The 21181-nt window shown below is 42.4% G+C and overlaps 1 protein-coding gene across 1 annotated transcript in view; it reads left to right on the forward strand.

The window, feature by feature from the left end:
• The first annotated feature begins 5617 nt into the window (after positions 1–5617).
• Positions 5618–21181, forward strand: part of TSPAN14 (tetraspanin 14) — a 41723-nt gene continuing 26159 nt past the window's right edge. Inside the window, exon 1 of the mRNA XM_037399411.1 lies at positions 5618–6186. The gene's annotated coding sequence lies outside the window, so the exon portion shown is untranslated. The remainder of the gene's footprint in view (positions 6187–21181) is intronic.

Here is a 21181-nt window from a genome sequence, read left to right on the forward strand (position 1 = left end):
TGAGTGTAAAATTAATGAAACCTTCATGTATCTGAGGGCAGGGATACTTTGCACCACTGAAACATTGGTAATATGGCTATTTTTGTTCTGTGTGCCAGTGCCTATCCGTCTCTATTACTGAGCTGGGTGCAAAAAAATGGTCAAACATGACACTGACTTTATGAAACCTACAATGCCAGAAGCTCTAAAACTTCACAAACATTGGGGCTTGGCTTTGTTCTGTGTTAAATCAGTTACATAGGCTTTAAAACTGCATCATTATGGATGAAATCCTGACCTCTTTTTTTTTTTTTTTAATAATATTTGTGTCCAGGCAGAACTATTGTTAACTAAAAGTATATGCTCTTCAGAGTCTGTTCTTCACAGTTCCCTGAAACACCCGTAGCAGTGAGAATTTTGAGTAATTTGTATGTTCATGAAAATATTTTGTTTAAAAACTAAATGGAAATTGGGCTCAATGCATGCAGCTGTCAGCAGACATTTGTGGTTTGACTGTTTTGGAGGATGGGGGAAAGAACAGGAGTTTGGAGAGTAGAGCAGCAGAGTCTAGAACATATTAACTACATGATACGGACTTCATAAGGGCTCTTCTAGGAGTCATGGACAGGTGCAAAGCACCATGTATTGTCTCTGTCCATGTTCTGAGCTGCCCAGGTAAGTATGTCTGTAAGATGGTGTCAAAAAGCTGTTGGGTGTTCAAAGACATGAAATGACTTGACTGGAGGTGGGCTCCTCTAAGAGTTTGCTCCGTGAAATAAAGGAATTGTGCCTGAAGGCTTTTTGTCCCAGGTTTTACCAGTGAAAGTAAGTACGTGTATCATGAGTTCTTGCCTGACACGAGGCACCTAAAGCTCTGTGCAAATATGCAGTTTGAAGCATTGTGTAAGTGTCCCTTCGTCAGCAGGTTTGGAGGGCACGTGGTAGGAAACACAAAAGATGCTAAAAGAAATGGGTGTGATGTGAGCTACTGTTTCTTACAGTTGCAAGATGCTACTAATAACAAAGATCTTTCTCACAATAGGAGGAGAAATCTGGATCATGGCTCCTATAGAGTTTTGCATTTTCTTCCCAGTGGAAACTGGTAGAGCTTTGCTATTTGTAGAAAACATCTTGCACAGACGCAGGCAAAGAAGGTACTGATCTTAGACCCGGCTCTCAGGCCTTGTTCCAAGGGCTGCTTATACATTGCACGTAAACATTTAAGTACGAAAGGCATAAACAGTCCTTGGAGAATGGGCTGAATGGAGAATGAATCTATCTGGGAAGCCAGATAGATTCCAAGGAATTTAACATAAAGTGCCTTTAGAACCTGCCAAATCTGGGGAGCATCTACTTAAAATGCTGTGTACATGCAATTGAATTCCACCCACTTTGATAGAGCTGGCTGCCAGTTCTTTCAATCAGACTACAGGAAGTCCTAAACGATGACATGGATGCCCTGGTGTTGCGGCTCTGCTGTTAGCCCACCCAAAGGGGCGGTGTTTTGTGATTTTGGAAACAAGCAGCAAGCCATTGTGTCCAGCATTTGGCATGTTTAGCTAAAACATAATAGCTGTTAAATATACAAATCCCTAATGCTACAACATGATGAAATATTCCTTTAGCGTAGAAATATTTTAGAAAGACCTGTGAAGTCCTTTTGAAGGAGATATATATATATATATATATATATTTATGTATATAAAGCACCTACCACATTGAGAAACTTTCTTTGGAAGGTATTTATTAAAATACGGAGATTAAGGTTTTCAGCTCTGTGAGCTTCAGCAAAGGCTGATGTATGGTAACCATGTCAGATCTAGGTCTGGGAGAGTGTATTTTCCTGCTGTTAACACTGATAGTTCCCATAAACTGCTAGTGGGACAGTGTACTTCTTGATTTGAAAATTATGTAAGCTTATCCACATTTCAAAGTTTTCCAACCTTGTCTTTCAGAGATAAGTCAAAATTTGGAGTTAACAAAAGGTCCAAATGGCATTTGAAAATGTTCTGAAGAATTGTTATTGATAAATTTGATAATTTTTTTTAGCCAACCTTGGGATTATTTGGAGCTGACTCATCTTTCGGAACTCTACATTGACAAATTACAAATGGAGAGGATAGAAGGTACCCAGTGACTAGGAGCTTGGAACAGTTAACAGGAACTGGAAATGGGCAGTGTCAAATAAAAATGACAGCAAAATAGCAAAGGAGTAACAAATTCTAAGTGAATTTGCAGTGCTGGAGATGGCAAGGTCTGACTGGTTGTAAAGCTTTTCTTCAGATGAGGAATGTTCATTGAACAAAACTGTCATAGTTGTTGATTTTTTAGTACCAACAGCTACCTCTGCTGGCCCAGTTCATGATATGCATTTAATGTTTTGATTCGGGTTTTTTTCCCTTATAAAGCACAACATGTGCACAAAGTCTAAATCACTTCTCAGTGCATCAACTATCACATCACAGTTCAAGACTCAGCTAGTTAGTGGAAACTCTAATAATTGAAAGTTTATTTAGGCTAGGCTTGAGAAACAAAACCCCTGTAGCAATTTCTCTTCAATCAACTTTCCCTTCTTTGTTTGCCCTGTTTCCCCATACAAAAAGAGGGTTAATAAATAGGTTTGGGTTTTTTTTAAGAAGGAAAATGCTGTGAAGTCAATGGGGTAGGTGTAATATAGGAAGGTTCTTTTTTACTGGAACTTTTAAAAATACCAATTACATTTTTTACTTGCGGTGTCCTTTTAAAGCCATTAGAAGGATGGCTTGCCTTGGGGATGTTTTCTATTTATTTCCTGTTCCGCATTTGTGTTTCCCCGTGTGGGTTATCCATACCCACGGCTGTCAAACTGCCTGTAGTTGGTGCCATTTACGAATATCCACAAAGAAGGGAATGACAAGGGATCCCTGCTATGTTCGGATGCGTTTCCTGCCGTGCATTGTGGTAGAAAGAATGAGCGAATTTCTTTCTTTCTCTGAACCGCTGGATGTCACTGCTACCCCAGCCAAAATGAAGGTCAGCCGTAAACCCGTGGGTTTTTTGTGCAGTAAGATTTGCATAATAAAGATGCCAGGAGGAGACCACTATAGATTCCGATGAGGCTAGAAGAAAGCTGTTAGAAAATACATCTGCTCCTGCGATCTTTTTACTTGTACGGACATTTTCTCTGTAAAATAAGCAACTTAAATGAAGTTTCTGATACAGTCTGTGGTATATAGATATTTCTAAATGAGTGTGGAGGGAATAAATTATTAACAGACTCACTGTACAGTGAGTCTTATGTTTTAGTAACATTAATTTTAAATACTGCCAGCGTATGAGTGGCTTGCTTTGTCCCACAGAGCTCCGTCAAAGCCTCGATGTAGTGGAGCTGGAGCAGCGAGGTGCAATAGCCACCTGATAGCGGCAGAGGGAGCTTGGGAGACGGAGTAAACCTTGTGGCGACTTGATGAATGAAGTTAAATCATTGATTCAGTTTAATCCACTCTAATTTTACTTGATACCTGAGTAGTTCCATCCTAATTTATTCTTCTTGTAATTTATCTCGAAAATGTTAAAAAGGTTTTCCCTGAAATATTTCTACTTTCTCTTTTAGGTCCAGGTACTGTTTTCTTTGTCTTTGAAGTTGTTTAAAGCCTCACAGTAGCTTCTGTGGGCTTTTTTCCCTGCGCACCTTCTTCTCTCTTAACCTCATAATTATCGAAACCACATGATAATTCCAACTTTAACTCTGATTTCCAGAAACCTCCCTGCATAAATAGAAATTTCTTCCACTAAAAAGTTGTATTTGATGATAATAATGATGCTGAGCAGATACAGTGGAATTGGTGAATAGGTAATGCCATTTTCTACCAGCTAGTCCTCATAATGAGTCATTCATATTTCAGGAAATGTTTTGTAGTGGTCAGAGGAAAAAGCATTGACAAACCATACATTAACATTGGCCTGCATGAGTTCACTAAAAAATCAGATTTTCCATTTTCATTCCTGCAGTATTATTATACCCTTTTACTGCCAAAGTTACTATTTTTTAAAAGTCTTCCAATTTGCCCTAGCACTTAGTTAATGTTTTTGTGATGGATGACATTTTTACCCTAATTGTCTCGGCAACACTGCGAAGCACACAGAACAGAGATAATGTCAAAGGCAAATAAATGGGACATAGAACGGTTGTTCGAACTGTCTCCATGCTAGCAGCACAGTCAATTTAACTACTCTGCAGACTGCTAACACAAACCATTTTACAAGACTATTTTAAGCTGCCAGAGAACCTTATTTTACTGCCAAACGCCCTTCCTAATTCCACAGTCCTTGCATCCTAAAGCTGTTGAATTTCCCTGAAATTTCCCCATTTCCCCTGCTGAATCTTAACACTTACTATTGCATCCTCCATCTTCCTACCTCTTACAGAAGCAGCACACTGAAGCTTTCTGCCTTGGCTCTGGACTTTCTGGAGATGTGACTCTGTAAGATGACTTAAGTACTTCTGAGATGGAAAAAGGATCTGTTCTAGTTCTTTTAACCACCTGGGCATCCAGTGACCTTTTCTAGCTCCCCTTACTCACTTTGCTCCTCCCTAAAGTTCAGGTGATTCTTCTAGCATCTTCTTTCAGCTTTACCAGTCAATTCCATTTTACTTTGGTTTCTGAGAAGCCTCAAGCAAGCTGGGGGAGGTCTACAACACACACACATTTTTTTGTTTCTCTCCACATTTCTTTGAACAACTGCTGTAGGAGATGAGGAGGAATCTTGATAATGCAGCCGGTGGGTGGGTGACACACTGGTGTCTATCTGCTTTCTCTGACTTCAGATTGGTGTGGGTGAGGGGAACTGTGTGTTTGTAACATAGTAATTCTAGCATAGTTTTGGTTGTCAGCCTTGACCTAGTGAAGAACTACCACACAAGAGAAGCACTAAGCCACCCCCGTTTAATTGCTCAGCAGTTCCTTTCCACTTTTAGCTGAGCACCAGGTGGGGTGGCTGCTGCCTTTGCAATTCTTGAGCTCAGGGGAACGAGGAAGTCCTCAAAGTCCAAGGCCTGGAGCAGGTGAAGGAAGCGCAGAGAATATGAGGCGGCCTGTACCAAACACCTCTGGTGCCGAACTGCCGTCGCCTTGCCTGCCCGCGCACAAGTGTATTTTCATAGTCAGGTGCTGAAGTAAAGAGTTTTGCTCTACATTTGACAAAGAGAACAAAAGCAACAGAAGTGCTTCCCTGTGCCAGGAGGTTGCGATGCCTGGGAAAGAAGGGCACGGGAGCAGTGCATGAAGTCAGGAGCTAAACTGGGCAGGGACGGGGCAGGCGCTTCCCCACCTGCCGGGCCCAGCCACCTCAGGTGTGAGCCATCACTTGCTCACCACATGGGTTTAAAAACCCCATGACTCAGCCCCCTCCTGTCTTCCCAGCAACCTCGAAAGAGAGGTTTAGAAGCCCCAGGACATCTAAAGTTTCAAAATACCCTTCAGGGTCGGGTCGATTTATTTTATTCCTTCGCCTTCTAGCTTCCCAGGTAGAGGCCGGCCGCTCACCCCGCCGCGCGCGCGCGCCTGGCCGTTTCCCGCCGAAGCCCCGCGGCAGCAGGAAGCGGCGCTGAGGGGCCGAGGGGAGCGCGGATGTGGCCGGCCCGGCCCGGAGGCGGAGCTGCTGGCGGAGCCTCTTCCGCAGGGCGGGGGGCGCAGCCATCTCCACCAGAAAACGAGCCTCAATAAAAAAGCCGAGAGCCTTCCTGAGCGGCCGCGGGCTTCCTCCAACTGAGCCGCCGGAGGGGGCTGCGGGGGTCGCCCGCCGGGAAGGGGCGGTGGGAACGTGAGGCGCTCGCAGCCTCCGCCCGGCCTTCGGGGGCCGCCGGCACTCCATCGCCAGCTCGGGGGACGCCCGCGGGGATCACGGCAGGCGGAGCGGCCCACGGGAGCCCAGCGGTCCGGAGACAGCGCTGGGCCTCTGGCGCTCCCCTTTGTGTGGAGCGGAGCTACGCGCGGGCGTGGCTGCAGGACGTGCGTCCGCTCGCACGGCAGCGGCGGGGCGGCGCGGCTCGGCGGAGAGGCACCCCCGGCGCTGGTGGCCGGCCGCGCTCAGGCGGGGAAGGTCCGGGAACGCCGCCGCGCCGTGTCCATGGACTAGCTGAGGCAGCGGAGAGATCCCCCATTACGCCGACGGCCGCCTCGCCCTCCGCCCAACTTGGCGAAACTTAGCGAGCAGGCTGCTGCCCCGGTGAGTCCCTGCCCGCCCCGCCGCCGGCCCGGGCATCCCCCTCAGCCGTCTGCCCCGGGGGTCGCGCCGCGTCCCCGCCGTACGGAATGCCCTTTCCTCCCCACGCTGTCTTTAAGCACCGGCATTTTGACACACAGCCCAGCCCACCCCCCGCGCCCCGGAGCACGGCTGTCCCCTGCGATATCCCCCGGGAGCCGGCAGCCGTGGGAGCGGGCGGGCAGCAGCCTTCAGGCTTCCCAAGTTTCCGAAACGGCGGGGCTATGGCGAGCCTCTGCCATTGTCCTTGTCCATTAAAGGAAGCCGGGCGAGGCTTCCTCTGGGAGTTCAGGCGAAGTTGTTGTTTCGTTGTGAGGTGCGACGAGGGAGAAAAATATTTAGCAAACAAACAAACAAAAAAAGGCCTTTCGGGGTGCTGGAGCCGCCGGGCAGTGTGTGCCTGCTCCTTACCCTGCCACAGCACCGGCTGCTGCCGGCCCCAGCCCTCCGTCCGGGCTGCTGTGAGCAGGAGCAGCCACTCTGTGTGTGCGAGGGCTGAGATCTGTAACTTTTTGGGTTTTAAATTTTATTTTAACTTTAATTGCTTGTAGACTGTGTTAGTAAGGGACCTCTCTGACACCCCTCCAGCTTCCCGCCGAAGGAGGCCCGGCCGTTGGGCGGGTGTCACCTGAGGTGATGCCGGGCCTGCTTTGGCTCCTGTGGGGTCCGGGCATGGGTGTCTGGAAAACTTACGCATCACCGGTTCCGGTTTGGTCATTTACCTGCTGCCTGGTTGCCTCTGTAGTTCCAGGTGAATGTTTAATTTCTGGTCTGTGACCACTACAGAGTGCTGCTGAGGAGTTGCTGCATACAGACCCTGCCAGGGGGGTGCAAGTCAAATGCGTTATGTACAGTTAATGTGGGGAAAGTTTGTTGGGTTTTTTCCCCCCCCCTTGTAAACTTTTTTGTTAAAGAAAGGGATGGCCCTTGTGCCTTTCTAGAGAGATACTTTAAGCAAAGCTGGAAAAGGCTTAGTGTTATGGAGACCTGCCTAAGTTCAATACTGGCTTTTCTTGTGTAGAATAAACTGCAATTTTACACTTTCAGCGTATCTGCATGAGGCTGTTAAGTGTCCATCTGACTTAACCTCACATCGATGTAGACTTAATGGTTTCATATTGACCACTTTCCTAATAATAAAAAAAAGCTGTAAAAAATAAGTTGCTTACTGTGTTGGATTTCTCTTCCATAATAGCTCTTCAAAGGCACAACAAGATTTTTCCAGCACTGCACTTTATTTATTTCTAAATAGGGACATAAAGCTTGTGACCTAGAGCTTTAGTTAAAATGGAAGGAAACCAGCTCCTAGAGAACGGAAATACTGGGTATATCTTGTTCATAAATGTTCAGTGGCTTGATGATCTCCTTTCTGGCAGCGAGTTAGGCATGGGTACTCACATGTTTTTAGGACTTTCTGAGCCACTTTATACTTAGAATAAATGTGTGAAACTTTAAATGCTTCTGTGTGGATGGTTGAGATGCAACCCCTGTCTGCTTGACTGAGGAATTGTGTGGGGACAGAAAGGGTCAGGTGGGAATTTCAAGTCTAGTCATTGGTGTGAAGTAGGAATGAGCTGTAGGAGGAACTGCTTTGCGGCTTTTGTTTTTTGGTTGGCCTGGTTTATTTTTTTTAAACAAATCCAGAACATCTGTGTTGGTGGAATGGTGTTCTTTATCCTCTAGCTAATGACCCTGGAAGAAAGGTAATTTCTGGGGGTGTGATGTATGTCCTTTTAGCTCTGTTCTTGTGGAGTGGGGAGGGAAGAATGAAGTAATAATGCCTGTCCGTAGAAGATTTTTGCGTTCAAAATTACAACACCACAGAAAGAGCAGGTTTTAGAAATAGCTTCCCAAAAGCTTGGAAATGTGCTTATAATAGTCTTGAAAAACAATATGCAAAGTAAGTTACGTGGTTGGCATCTTTATTTTTTTTTCGTCTTGCTCATAGATGGACTTGATAAGTGAGGTCTATGACTAAATCAGTCATTGAAAGTCACTCTTTATCTGGTGTGTGCTATGTGTGATTTTTTAGTGTAAGTTGGTCCAGTTAGCTTCCTTTGTATCCTTATCTCCAATACCTAGCTAAGACCAAATCAGAAGAAACCTCACTTGAGTCTTATTCTTGTCTCTGGGTAGGCTTTGACATTTAGTGCATTGTAGAATAATTAGTCATACACTGTTCTCCTGCTTAAAGCCACTTTCCCCTCATCCCTGCCCCCTTGCAAGGGGCGGGACAGGGGGTGGCAGAAAAAAAAAAGGAAAAATACTATCTTTTGTTAGGAGCAGCATCTGTGTGAGAGCTTTCATATAGGTAATATACCTGACGGGACTGAAATGGGGGGGGTATGTTCTGAGCTACCTTTTACTAGCTTTAGGCCTTGTAATACTTAATGAAAGGATCATAAAAAGCCCTTGCTCTGAGCCCTACAATGCTATCTAATTTGGACACTGTCTTTGGTATTGAAGATGTTACTTTTTTCCTCTTAGATGTAGTGAGAAAATTATTGAAATGGTGTGTTTTGAATTTCGTCATGTTTGGATACAAATGTGTAGGTAATCTGGATGAAGAAGCTTAAATTGTAGGCTAACTTCTAATGAGTAATTGAGGAATATTCCTTTTGATCTCTCATAGATTGTTTCATCTTGAGGATGACCTGATTTTCTTAGAGGGTAGTTATGTTTAGTTTATGAAGCTTTGGTGTGTGGCTAACAGTTCGCCATTACCTGGATGTTTGGGGAGGAAAAAAAAGGGGGGTGGAGGGGGTGAATTTTTCTGCTGACAAACTCCTACAATTAATTCTTACAGCTTTCCATCAAGTTACCCGTGGTATATTAGGTGTGGCACAGTTTGAGCACTGCTGAGTGTGAATAAATTAAACTCTTGTTCTAATCTCACTGTATTAGGTTAGAAATCTCATTGAGGTGTGTGGTGGTGGTGGTGAGCAGGGTTCACAGAGCGATTGTCAAAGCTGTTCCTACAGATCTTCCCTTTTTGTCATTTTCTGCTTGTACCAAAAAAAATTCCACTTGGGTGGGTTATGGTAAAATATGTGGGTTTCAGACACCAGACAAAGGAGACATTTATGCCTCACTCGCATGTGAATCGAGAATGTTTTTACTTGTGGGCTTTTTGTGCCATGCTGCTTCATGCTGTGGCTTCCTGGGTCAAAACTTCCTGTTTCTGAAGGAAAGAATGGACTTTGGTATTTTGGCATCTGTGGTGCATTTCCAAGGTGTACGGGCTGCAATTCACAAAATCCATGAACATGCTATGGTTCTTATGTTGCTTTGAGCTTAAGTATCATGGATAAATTAAATAAAAGGGATAAAAATTGTTTTTACTTCAGAGTAAATGTTGCAGACATAAGGGGGAGTTAAGAAACGGTCCTTTCCCGGGTGGGTTCTGATCATACATCCACAGGACAGTTGAGTCTGTCCCCTGGTATTGCATGTCCTAAATTCTGTAGCTCTTCTGGAACTGACACAGCCTTCCAGCCCCTACCACACTTTGGGCAAGAGCAGGATCCTTCTCCTTGGCCCTTTGGCTCATGCTCAGCCAAAAGCATCTGGTAAAGGAAACATTAAGAACAATGTTGGAGATGATCAGAGTAAGCTAATCAAAATTAGATATGTGTGGGTTTTCAAGTTTAATAGCTTGGGTCGCCCCAGAAAGGCTGAGATCTGATTTTTAATGTAGCAATGAAAAAAAAAAAAAAGAGCGGGTGAGGTAGGGGAGCGGGCTGAAGCATCTAGGTTCAGATGGGTCCATCCACAACTTAATTACTGATAGTTGAACATCTTGTATTTGATTTTTTTGCATTGTAAACCAGTCTCTCTTTATTCTGGATGACTGAACAAAACCTGTTTTCAGTATGGTCAGTGAGCTGAAAAATCATTGTTGGGTAAATACTTCTATTTTAGGCATGTCACAGGTGAGGATTATGGTAAAGGATTTAACCTGCAGCAAATGGTGATCCTCAAATATTGACACAGGGTAAAGGATTGCAGTGTTTGCAGCTGAAACCACTGACTTGAATGGCCAGGCTTGAGATGATCTTCATTACCAATGTGACATAAATCTTGGAATTGAAGCCCTTTGAGAGAGGTGAAGTATCGTTCTACTTGATTATTCACGCTTGAATTCTGTTGTCACTTAAGCAGAAAAATTTTAGCAAATGAACATAAAATGTGCTGACCACAAGAGGAACTGTATCCAAACCCAAGGCTCTTAGCAGGATTTAAAAGTTTATGTATTTTGAACCTTTCTGCTTCAAAGTGTTCCTCAGCCCCCCTTTGGAATGGGGGGACCAGCACTTGTTTTGCTTCAATGTTTCCTGTCTGTCATCTTTTTGGGGGAGCAAAATAAGTGTTTTATCCCTTTCTTTGTATCATGTATGAGCTGTACTATGTGTAGATGGATTAATTTTTGTTCTTAGCCAGAGTGCCTGCTTACATGTATTTCTTAGAGCTCTTTCTGTGCCCTTGTCTTTAGAAGTCTGTGCAAAAGCTGAACATCTTAGAGGTGTCTTCACCCTCAATCTGAACCTGAATGTGAAAGGCAAGGGTGTAATAAATGTAGGGCTTTGCTTCCTCTTGATCTTTGCAGTAAGCATTGTTGAATGTTTTTCAGAGTTCTGGTATTACAGAGGAGCTTTTCTGCTGGTCTGGAGAGCAGGCATTTATTACAAATTGATAAAGGTCTTCCATGTGAAGACCTGTGCTGAAGCACCCTGATGCAGTTAGGGCTCTTCCTTTGGCAGTAGGAGGCTCAGGCACTCACTGCGCTTCTGTGTGTACTTTTGGCTTTTTTATCCTGTTTCAGACAGGTTGCTAGCGTACAAAACCAAATTTGTTCATGTGGCCCAACAGTCCTTTCCAGAAATCATTTTTCCTGTTTTAAAAGTTTTTGATTCCTGCTCCAAAACTAAATAATTGATACTTGAGTGCTTGAGTGTCTCTGGAAAGGTGTTTTCTCTAAATAATTGATGGACTTGGAGGTAAAAAGACAGCTTCCAGTTGCTGCAGTTGCAGCTACAGGAAGCAGAATGAAGCACAATATTCAAAGGCAGCTGAATGCTGTGAATTTTAATATTTCAAAAAGAGTGTGATTTGTTCCGCTTGGTGAGAGCTGTCTACTTTTGTTTTAGGGTATAAAATCAGTGCTGAAACATGTGCACTGACATCTAGAAACTCCTGGTATAGAAAACAAAGGGAATAGCCTCAAGTAACTTGCACCTGAAGGAAGACACCTGAGATGGTGGACTTTGGTCTCTATGTGACAGCAGCCTTCTGACTGTCGGGACATGGGGCCGATTCTCTTGATGCACGTTTCTTTCCCTTCAACAATTTGTTATTAAACAGTGCTCAGGGAAGTACTTAATGTTGTGTGGAGTATGAATGCGGTGGTATAGCTATAAATAATAAAGGGTACAAAATGACAAAGCTTTCTACCCTGCCCTGAGTATTAAGTTACTTCAGTTTGTCTGCATGGCAAGCCTGTGGAGGAGGAAGGTTAATCTAAAAAGTTGTTTGACTTGAAACTAATGGATAGGCAATTAGTGAGATGACTCTCAGAAGACAATGAGGTGGCTTTCTTTGCAAAGTGTACAGTGTGCTGAGGTTGCAGAGGGGTTTTTGACAAAGTGATCATAGCAGTGGTCTGCTGTAAAGCAGAAGGGAGTTTGAAAGACTGTCTAGCTTGGGCAAGTGAGAAGGGAAGGTGGTGTTCAGCTCCCATCTTTTTTTTCTGAGCTGTGCTGCTTGTGTAACCAGTCATGCTGTCAGCCTGTTAAGATGGCAGTTTCCTGTGTTCTCACTTTTTTTTTTTTTTTTCCCTCTGGAGGTATTTGGGGTTTTTTCCTTTAATAAAAGCTGCAGATTAGGAAGTGTTTGTGTCTAACCTCTGCACCTTCCAATTCTGCTGTTGTTTGCTATTAGGTATTGCAGAGACTTGATGTCTGCATTGGAAGGTGCTCCAACAGTGTCACTTCGCAGCTTTTGCTGCCTCAGTCTCTTAATGGCACCCTGTTGTTCTTGGCATAATCCTGAGAGGTGGAAAGCCTGTTTTTCCTCCTTCCCCTGGGGCGGATGTAGAGTCTTCCAGTGAGACAGTCAAGGGTTTCTCATGACCTGCCTGAGCACTGGCTCTTGGGGGAAGGGCTGAAGCTGTTCAAGCACAGGCTTGGCCTGGAGCAGCTTTGGTCTTTGTCTTTTTTTAAATTCTTTTTCCTGGTGTTGTGGTGGGGTGTGCAGGTTGCTTTGCAAACCTACCTGCTGTGTCTCCTGAAGCATTACCTTATTTCTGTGTCTTTGGGCTGAGACATCTAGTTTGCTGAAGAGTTGGCAGTGGTTAAGACTGTGAGGTGTTTAGTGAATGCCATTTGGTCACGTCTCTAACATTTTCTGATGTTGCGTTAAGAGATTTATATGCTAGTTGATTTTTGAAAGTTGCACAAGTGTGTTTCTTTACCAGAAAGTCAGTCAGTAGGGAGAATAGCTGCATAGTGGTTGAGCTGTCTATGGGACCACAAATAGCCTTTTTCTCTTGTGGCCTTTGAGCTGGTGACTGCTCTGCTCAGCATATAAAATAAGGTTCCCCTGGGTGTGCTGAGAATGCAGGTGGTGTACAAGGTGGAGGGCAGCAAAGGAAAGCAAGGTTTGAAAGTGTTGTCCCCAAACCCAACATGTATTAACACTCCATTCCCCCAACAAGTAGCATGCCCTGGTGCTAGGAGGGCACCTCCTTGGAATGACTCTTCCTCTGGTGTTTGAAAGGATGGGTCCTGTTACTTGGGGTGGGAGGGGAGAAAAAATTGAATTTTTATGGATTCAGCTCCACATCATGTCTCCACGACATGGAGACAACCTTGTTTAACCTGAACAAATAGTGAATATAACTAGTATTGTACAAATACACGCATTCATTCCTTAGCATGCTCATTACTGGAGTTGTCAATGCTGGAATTCTTTTTTTTTTTTTTTTTTAAACTTAGAGACCCCTTTATCTGGTTTAAATTATTAAATATATATTTTGTTGTATATATACACACATATTATGTATACATATTATATATGTGTTTAAATACATATATAGGAACATTCAGCGTAAAGGCTAAGAAATATGGTGTGGACGTGGACAGACTGCATGTTATACCCAAAGCAAGGCATGTTTTTAAGAAAAGAAAAAAACCACCCACCAAACAAAACCCCGAAACAAATTATATACTCGTCATTTCTTTAGGGTGTATTACTATAATCAGTCTCCTGTTCTTCTCTCTTACGAAAAAAGAAAATGAATGGTTATCAATTTTGGCTGAAGTGTAACTGGAAACTCAAACAAATAGCTTTTCTGGAAACAGAGGAAAGCCACAATATGGTAAAAGTTTAGGATGTTCTCTGAAGAAAGCGTGCATTTATCAGCAAAGAAAGTTGATGGCTTCCTGTCTTTTCTTAAGTTGTGACTTACTTTTGTGATATAAAGTGGTATAGCAAGACCTCTTTTGTTCTTGAAACATTTTGGTCTGTATGGAGGTATGGGAAGGAGCGGACAGTGTATATGGAATAGATTCTGTTACTGTTGGATCACTAAACAGAAATAAAATTATCCCCTGATCACTAAATAGGAATAAAATTGTTCCCCAAACTGGAAGATCTGGCTCCTCAAATAAAATACTTGCTTTGTTAGGGTTCCAAAACCTTCTGTTGGAGGGAAAAAAAAGTCAAATTACAAGCTTGCTTTAATTTGAGACCTTGAGTTTTGCCTTGCTACTGTTCTGTTAAAGGCAGTGGATATGTATCTGAGCCTCATGAGAGGCAGTAGAAAGCAGCCAAGGAGTTTTGATTGGCTAAGATTATTCTGGCTACTTGTTCTAACAGGCTTTGCTCCCTGGGGTGAATAACCTTCTGGTCAGAATGACTGACACGCTTCTATGCATTTCACAATACCTGAACTTTCTGTGAAGTAAAAGGAAAACATGGCTTGTGGTTTCTTGCACATACTAAATAAGTTACAGCACAGGCAAGCTCCTATTCAGGTGAAACTGGTTGACAGCTTTGTTAAAAAAACTTTCATAGACATGAAAGATTTTTTTCCAAACTTTACCAAGATGTTAACAAGCCATCCATTGAACTGCAGTGATGGTGTCTAGTGTTGGTTTCACTTACTCTGGTGTAATCCATCTGAGTTTTAACTTGCATGAGCATGGGTAATTCCCAAGTGCTTTTGAGGGTAAGGTTAGTGAAGGCTCTACATCCTCTACTCCTGCCGTTACCTCTATTCTTTAATATTAATAAAGAGCCTGATGGCTTACAACATGTTCTCTCTTCTGTCTTTTACTCTTCTGCTCGTGTTTGGAAAGTCACTGGCTTTTAAGATGCAGTTTACTTGTGGTATTTCCTTTTCTTTCTGCTTCCTGTGCTACCTCGTGCTTTAAGTCAGAATGGAGTATACACTTTATTTGTAGTCAGCTACTTTGAGCAGATTTCCCTTGAACTAGGTAAAAGACCCATACCTTTTAGTTGGTGCCTTTGTCAAGCGCTGCTGTATGTTGGAGCGGAAAGTCTCTTAATCTGTTCACTTATTACCTCAGTGGAGCAGAAGTAGCATAAACCTAGTGAAACTCAGTGGATAGCTGAGTACAGTTGTATGTCTCCTCATTGTCAATTAAAATTATTTGCAGTTTGGATTTACATAGTCAATACTTGAATTCTACAGTGTCATTGGTTTTCATTCTGACTAGTGTGTGTAAATGAAAATAAGGATTTCTTGGAGCTGCTTCTGTTTTGTGGATATATTTTTTAGCATTACTAGTAGCTTTCATAGCTAAGTAGGAATAAAGATTTTAAGATGTGAAAGCGAGGCCAGCCAGCTGTATCTTTTGGTAGCTTCTTTGAAGAATGATGAAAAGTAAAATTGTTACAACTGCTATTGTCCTCTGTCACTGCTTTTTAATTGCTGTGGGAGTGATCCTTAATTATACTCTGCTTTTTCAAATCTTCCTGAAGTATATTTCTATTAAAGTAATCTAGTGAAGCTGAAAATATTCCGTGAATGATAGCTTGACTAGCTCCTTGAGTTACAGCTGTGCAATGTAGAGCTTTTATGTTGAATTATTGGTCATGTTAGTCAAGTGGACGGTTCCGAAGAGGTTAAAAGATGATGCTTTCCGATGCCCATGTAGATTATTTTCAGAATTTAAGGTATCTACCTTCTGAATGTTAGTCTAAGGTTAGAGTAATTGTACATGGTATTTCAGATGCAACTCATAAAAGGCCAAAAAGCACATGCATATAGTGTGAATTGTCTGTAGAGCTGGAGTGGAGCTCTTCTGAATTGCTGCTTCTTTGTTTTGGGTTTGGGAACACTGGTGTATGTATGTTACTTACAAGTTTTCCTAAGTTGCAATTTGTGCCATAGCAAATGAAGCCTGATCACTGAAATCTGAAACTCTTTCCAATTTATAGGGGATTGGATCTGCTCTGAGGGATTGTTTTGTAGAGTATGTATCAGAGCAACTTCTGCTTGAAATATTCTTCAAATGCTTTAAGAACTTTGAGTCTTCAGCACACTACAAAAATAAAAGCCTCAAAAGATGGTGTCTTAAGGAATCTGTCTGGCTTTGGTCATGTTTTCCATTGAGTTCAGAGATGTGCTATCTGCCGTTATTTTTTTAGTAAACCCAGGGATAACCTATTAGCAATATCTGTCTTGCATCATGAGTCTTTCAGGATAAAAAAAAAATACCCTTTTGTTGAGTAGTTCCCAGCTTTCCTCTAAAAATGAGCAAATATTTTGCTGCTTTTCTGGACTGTAGCAGAAGTAAATACACTATACTTTTATTGCTTAAGAGAAGCTTGCATTTTCTTTGGGAGGCTCCAGTCAGAGTTCCTTGGAGACAAAATTACGAAAATAAAGATGACACATGCTTGCACGGAGTTCCTGAATCATCGGCAGGGCTACTATCTCTGTTTCCAGGAACAGATAAGCCTGTAAGAGCTCCAAATCCCATCAGTTTTTCTTTCCTTTGTGTTGCACCAGATCAGCCCTTAACACGTGAAGATTTGATCCTCGGCACCCAGGTTTTGTACTGAACATTAAGACCTCTCTGGCATGTGGGAAGAACAGTCTATAGGTGCTGCTAAGTTGCTCCATTTCAGAAGGTTATGAGAAAATCTGTGATCTCTGGTCAGGGAGAAGTCTTCCTTTGAACTTCACAAAAAACCCCACAACCCTATTGATTGAGCATGTCCAAAGAATATGGCAATTATTTTTAATGGCACCATTTCTTGAATAAACTTGAATGGTTTTGATAAAGTACTGGAATTAAGTAGTCATATTGAAACAAACCATAGGCCAAAGTGCATCTCTGGCTGTGTTGTAAAATTTTTTCTTGCTCCTCAGTGTGTTCTTTCGACTTGATTTGTTTCACCAGCTTCATATAGACTTGATGCTTTGTACTGATGAATGATGAGGGAGCAGCAAACAGCTTATAAAATGACAGGTTTTTTTCTTTGTTTTCTCTTGCCTCAGTTCTGCCCCTGTTCCCCCAGTATCATCCATTTCAGCGTGTTAGCCTCAAGTGTGGTGTAGCCTGCGGTGCTGCTGTGTGCTGTCATTGCAGGGGTGTTGCATTCCCAGGAGCACTCTCAGAAGCTAGTACTGCTTCTGGCCTCCCATCCTGTTCTCCTGCCACCTCCCAACTGCACCCACACTGGCATTTATATGAGTTCCAGGGAGGTAGATTGGAAAGCTTAAAAATGTTTTCTCCGTGGTGCGTGGTACAAGATCACAGGATTGTTCTCGAGATTTGCTATGTGATTTGCTCTGTGACTGTTTGCTCCACAGAGTAGGATGATTAGTGGTTGTGGATTTTAGGAGGGGGCAGGGAAGGGATCAGGACTACACACGGTGGCAGTAGTGACTGAACCTGGAACTTCAGTGTGACTTAGGTCAGCCTTGTAAGGTTAACATCTCCTGAGGGTCAAAAGAATTAGTAGACCTATGTCTAGAGATGTGAATTAGTGTTCCAGTTGTTCTTGTTCTATATTTAACATCTTATCTGTGAGGGTTTTCCTGCATACCTAAATTAGATTCATATATCACAACTTTGGCTTTATGAGAGTTAAAATATATAGACTATGAATATCAGTGCTGTAAACATTTTGAAGGTAAGAGTGGAATCTGTGGGTGTAGAAACACTTTGGAAATGGCAGTAGCCTCTTGATGAATGACTACATTTTTTTTTTTTTTTTTTTTTTGCTCCTTAGTAAAGCTGTAAACACAAAGACAAAATTATATGTTCTACCAAAGCAGCAGTGCTCTGTATTTAACTGTTAGAAATTCCTGTTGTCATGAGTGGGTGAAAACTGTCAGCTGACACAATGTGACTTGCTTTGTTTGAAACACTGTAGAGAAAGTTCCTTGTCTATGCTGCCCACATACTACTTTAATCTTCCAAGTGTTTTGTACTATTGCCTAACCATAGATGTGTAGCCTGTGATGTAAATTCAACGAAGTACTGATGTAGCAGATTTCTAGGCTGGTAACAGATGCCTCCTACACTAGGAAACATGACTGCTTTTAGTGTAAACACAGGGAAGGCAGCTGTGTGGCCTTGACTGGATTGTTGGTCTGTTTATTTGTAGGGTTAGGGGAAAAAGCTGGATTCACCTACTGTTGAGATTTATAGTGTCAGAATGTCACTCCCACACCAGTAGTGATTATACCGTACTATATGGTGTTCAGTGTCAAGAGGAACCAAAAGACTCCTGATAAGGATAAGCAAAGAGATTAAGTCAAATCTACTCTTAATATAGGCAGGTGTTCCAGAAGGTAACATCTGTCTGGGCAGCCACGTGCTGTTATAGGATAGCTCCTTGCAACAAGGAACCAGTACTGGTAGTACTGGGCCCCTGTTACTTCAGAGCACTAAAAAACCCCAAACAGTATATAATTATTTTTTTTCTTTTTCGTTCTGTGAGAATACTGTAATTGGTATTGACTGGAGTATCTTGCCAGTTGTATGGGGAAGTGGGGAGAAATGTGGTCAAAATGGTGAGGTAGGTGGGGAATGGTGCTTATCAGTAAAGATACTTCTGATGCTCTTATTCCTGTGAATAGCTTCCCTGACAACAGCTGGATGTCAGTCCCTATGCCAGGGAGGGCAACCTAACAAAAAGTAAGACTTCAGACTTTGTATATTTTAGGTCCTGAAATGATATACTTGCCTTTCTGCCTCAGATTATATTTTAAGCCTCTTTGTTTAGTAGAAGCCCCTTTTTACGGAATTTAGTGATGTGCTAGCTAAATGCCACCTGCTGCCTCTGCTTTTGCTGCCACTACCACTACAGAAGAGATGTTTCTTAGTAGTAGTATGTACATCTTAGAGTTGCTGCTCCTGTCATTTGCCAGGATCCTGATTTTCAGAGGGAGGGAGGCAAAACAGTGATGGAGGCCTTGGTGTGCCTGCATCCAGAGAATGTTTGCACTGGTAGCCAGCCTATTGCTGTAATACACATTTACACTGATGCAAATTGAGTTTTGAACTCTGCTCAGACTAGTGGCATTCTGCTGTTGTCTCCTAGTGCCCCCTCTTTTCCCTCTCTTCTGCAGGCCCATCAGACTTACTGACTTGGTCAAGTGTATGGCTATTGACTGCTGAAATATAAATTGCCATTTGGAGCTAGAGACTAAAATAAAGAAGTTCAGAAACCCAACCATTTGTTCCTTCTGTATTCTCTCAGCTGCAAGCTTAATAAAGCATGTCAGGAGAGTGGTTTTTAAACAAGTTTTCTTTACTAGATGTCATAATAGTAATATTCCTAAGTATTGTCTGTGAGGATAGATGGGTTGAAAAGGTCAGTAAATATAGCTGAACCAGGGCATGAGGAAACCAAACTGTCTATTTAGGAATGTATGTGGCAAAAATCAGCTTATGTAGATGACTGGGTCACATGCAGGAAAATTGTTTCCAGTCACTGCCTATACTGTCACAAAGTACAATTTTGTTTTAACACGGTTTAAGTGTTTTTTGTTATAAGTGAACTGTGAGCGTTAGGACCTAGTTGTAAGATGAGGTTTTGGAAGGCAAAAAATCCCCTTGTTTTCAGTATTTGGTTAAAACTGTATGGAAATAAACATCTAAACTGTGGAAATACCAAGCCCAGGTGTTAATGGTGAATGCTCACACTCTCTAGCCTGGCAAATTTTGCAGGTATTGTTTCTGTAAGAATGTGCAATTTATTTTTTTAATCTTTCTCCAGACTGCCATTTCTCTGGAACCAGCTAAGTAGTTCATTCTGTGTATTCAGTCCCTTTACTGGGGCTATTGAGGAAAAAATCTTTTAGTTCTGACTTAACTCAGTTTTACTCTATCTCATATAGAATTTTTTACTCCATTTTGGATGGAATCAGGATGAGTAATTCCTTTTTTAATGATTTTTCTGTTGCTGTTTTGTCTGTCCAGATGCACTAATCTGGAGATGCCTGTGGGTAATGTATCTTAAGCAGCCTGCATAGGTGTAACATATGCATGAAGGCTACTTAAGTGATGCCTGACTTTATATACAAATTAATCTACTTCGTGTCAGGTGGATCACTAGGAGTTGTATAATACCTACCACCTGTCAGTAGGATCTGAAAATTCCTTTTATGCACATGCAGGTCATCTTAGCTTGAAAAAAGCAGAAATTATTTTCTGTCCACAATTGCAATTCTACTTTGGTATGACAAGTTACCTGAATTTCCACTTGTTTTTTCCATAACTTCTTAAAGCTCTGGAGTATTCTACCAAAACAAAACCCCCCAAAATCTAAAGCTTTAGATTTTTCTCCATGGTCTCTGAAAAGTATTTCCATTTAGTTGGGCAGCAAAGAAACTTCCTGGCTGGGCTCAAAGAGGGATGGGAGGATGTGTCTGGACCAAGAAGAAGGGATTCTCAGTCTGCTTCCAGATGGAAGCCAAGCCTGGCATGGGGAGACCTCTGGAAGGAAAATCAAAGCTTGTTTGGGATTTCTGTCTATGGTCTTATGGGCTAGAGATGTCTGTTGTGTGTCCTTGATCTGTTGAGTGTATTGTTTCACCTTCAGGAGAAAACCAGCTCAAGGTAAGGCTTGAAACATTTTTATTGAGATTTCAAAAAGCAAGCTCCTCCAAGGAGACATTAATGGTAGTACTCCATAATTGTCTCAGAAAATAATTGGTATTTTGCTAAAAAGCTAAAGCAAGCCGTTCATTGTATTGAATGGGATTCTTAAACCTGGCAGGTATTTGCTTGTGTTCCTTTTTTCAGTGGGATTGGTTTTTATACCCAGGTGCAAATTGCCTTCTAAAAAAAATTAGTTTCCCTTCTCATAGCTGTGGATGTGGTGGAAATTTTTAGTTCTCTGTTCCATGGTTTCAGATTTTTGCTGGGTAGGCTTGGGTTTTGCATGCTGTCTGTGAATGTCCAGGTCAGTGTAGTTGAAGTCTCTTTCTTAGTTATGAGGTGTTTGAAAATTCTCTTTGCTTGCTTCCCTGTCATAAACCTTCCACTGTTATCTTATGGGAGGAAAACATTTACCTCACGTGTGTGGAGGGTTAAATGTGGAGCTGGTTCTTATCTGCCATAGGCAGCAGTGGTGTAGTCAGCTCTCTAGAATGCAAGGGCTGTGGGAGTGCTTTGTCTTCCCAGGTCTGGCTTTTGATTTAACAGATTGTCCTGTGTGTCTTTTCTTATGTGTGGCATTCCTGCAGAGGTTGCTTTATTTGTTATATTCTGAAAAACTGTAGTTCTCTGAAATATTTGAGCAACAGCTGTGGCTGAACCTTATCTCTAGTGTACTTAAGGAAGTGGGAATACCAAACTGCCAGCTGTTTCATGGTGGGGCCGTTATTCTTGACAATAAAACATCTTGTGGAGTACTGATTTGGAAAAGACACATTAAAGTATGGAAAAGGCAGAGTACAACTACCTTTAGCAGT

The sequence above is a fragment of the Falco rusticolus genome, chromosome 9 (assembly GCF_015220075.1).
Source record: "Falco rusticolus isolate bFalRus1 chromosome 9, bFalRus1.pri, whole genome shotgun sequence".
NCBI lineage: Eukaryota > Metazoa > Chordata > Aves > Falconiformes > Falconidae > Falco > Falco rusticolus.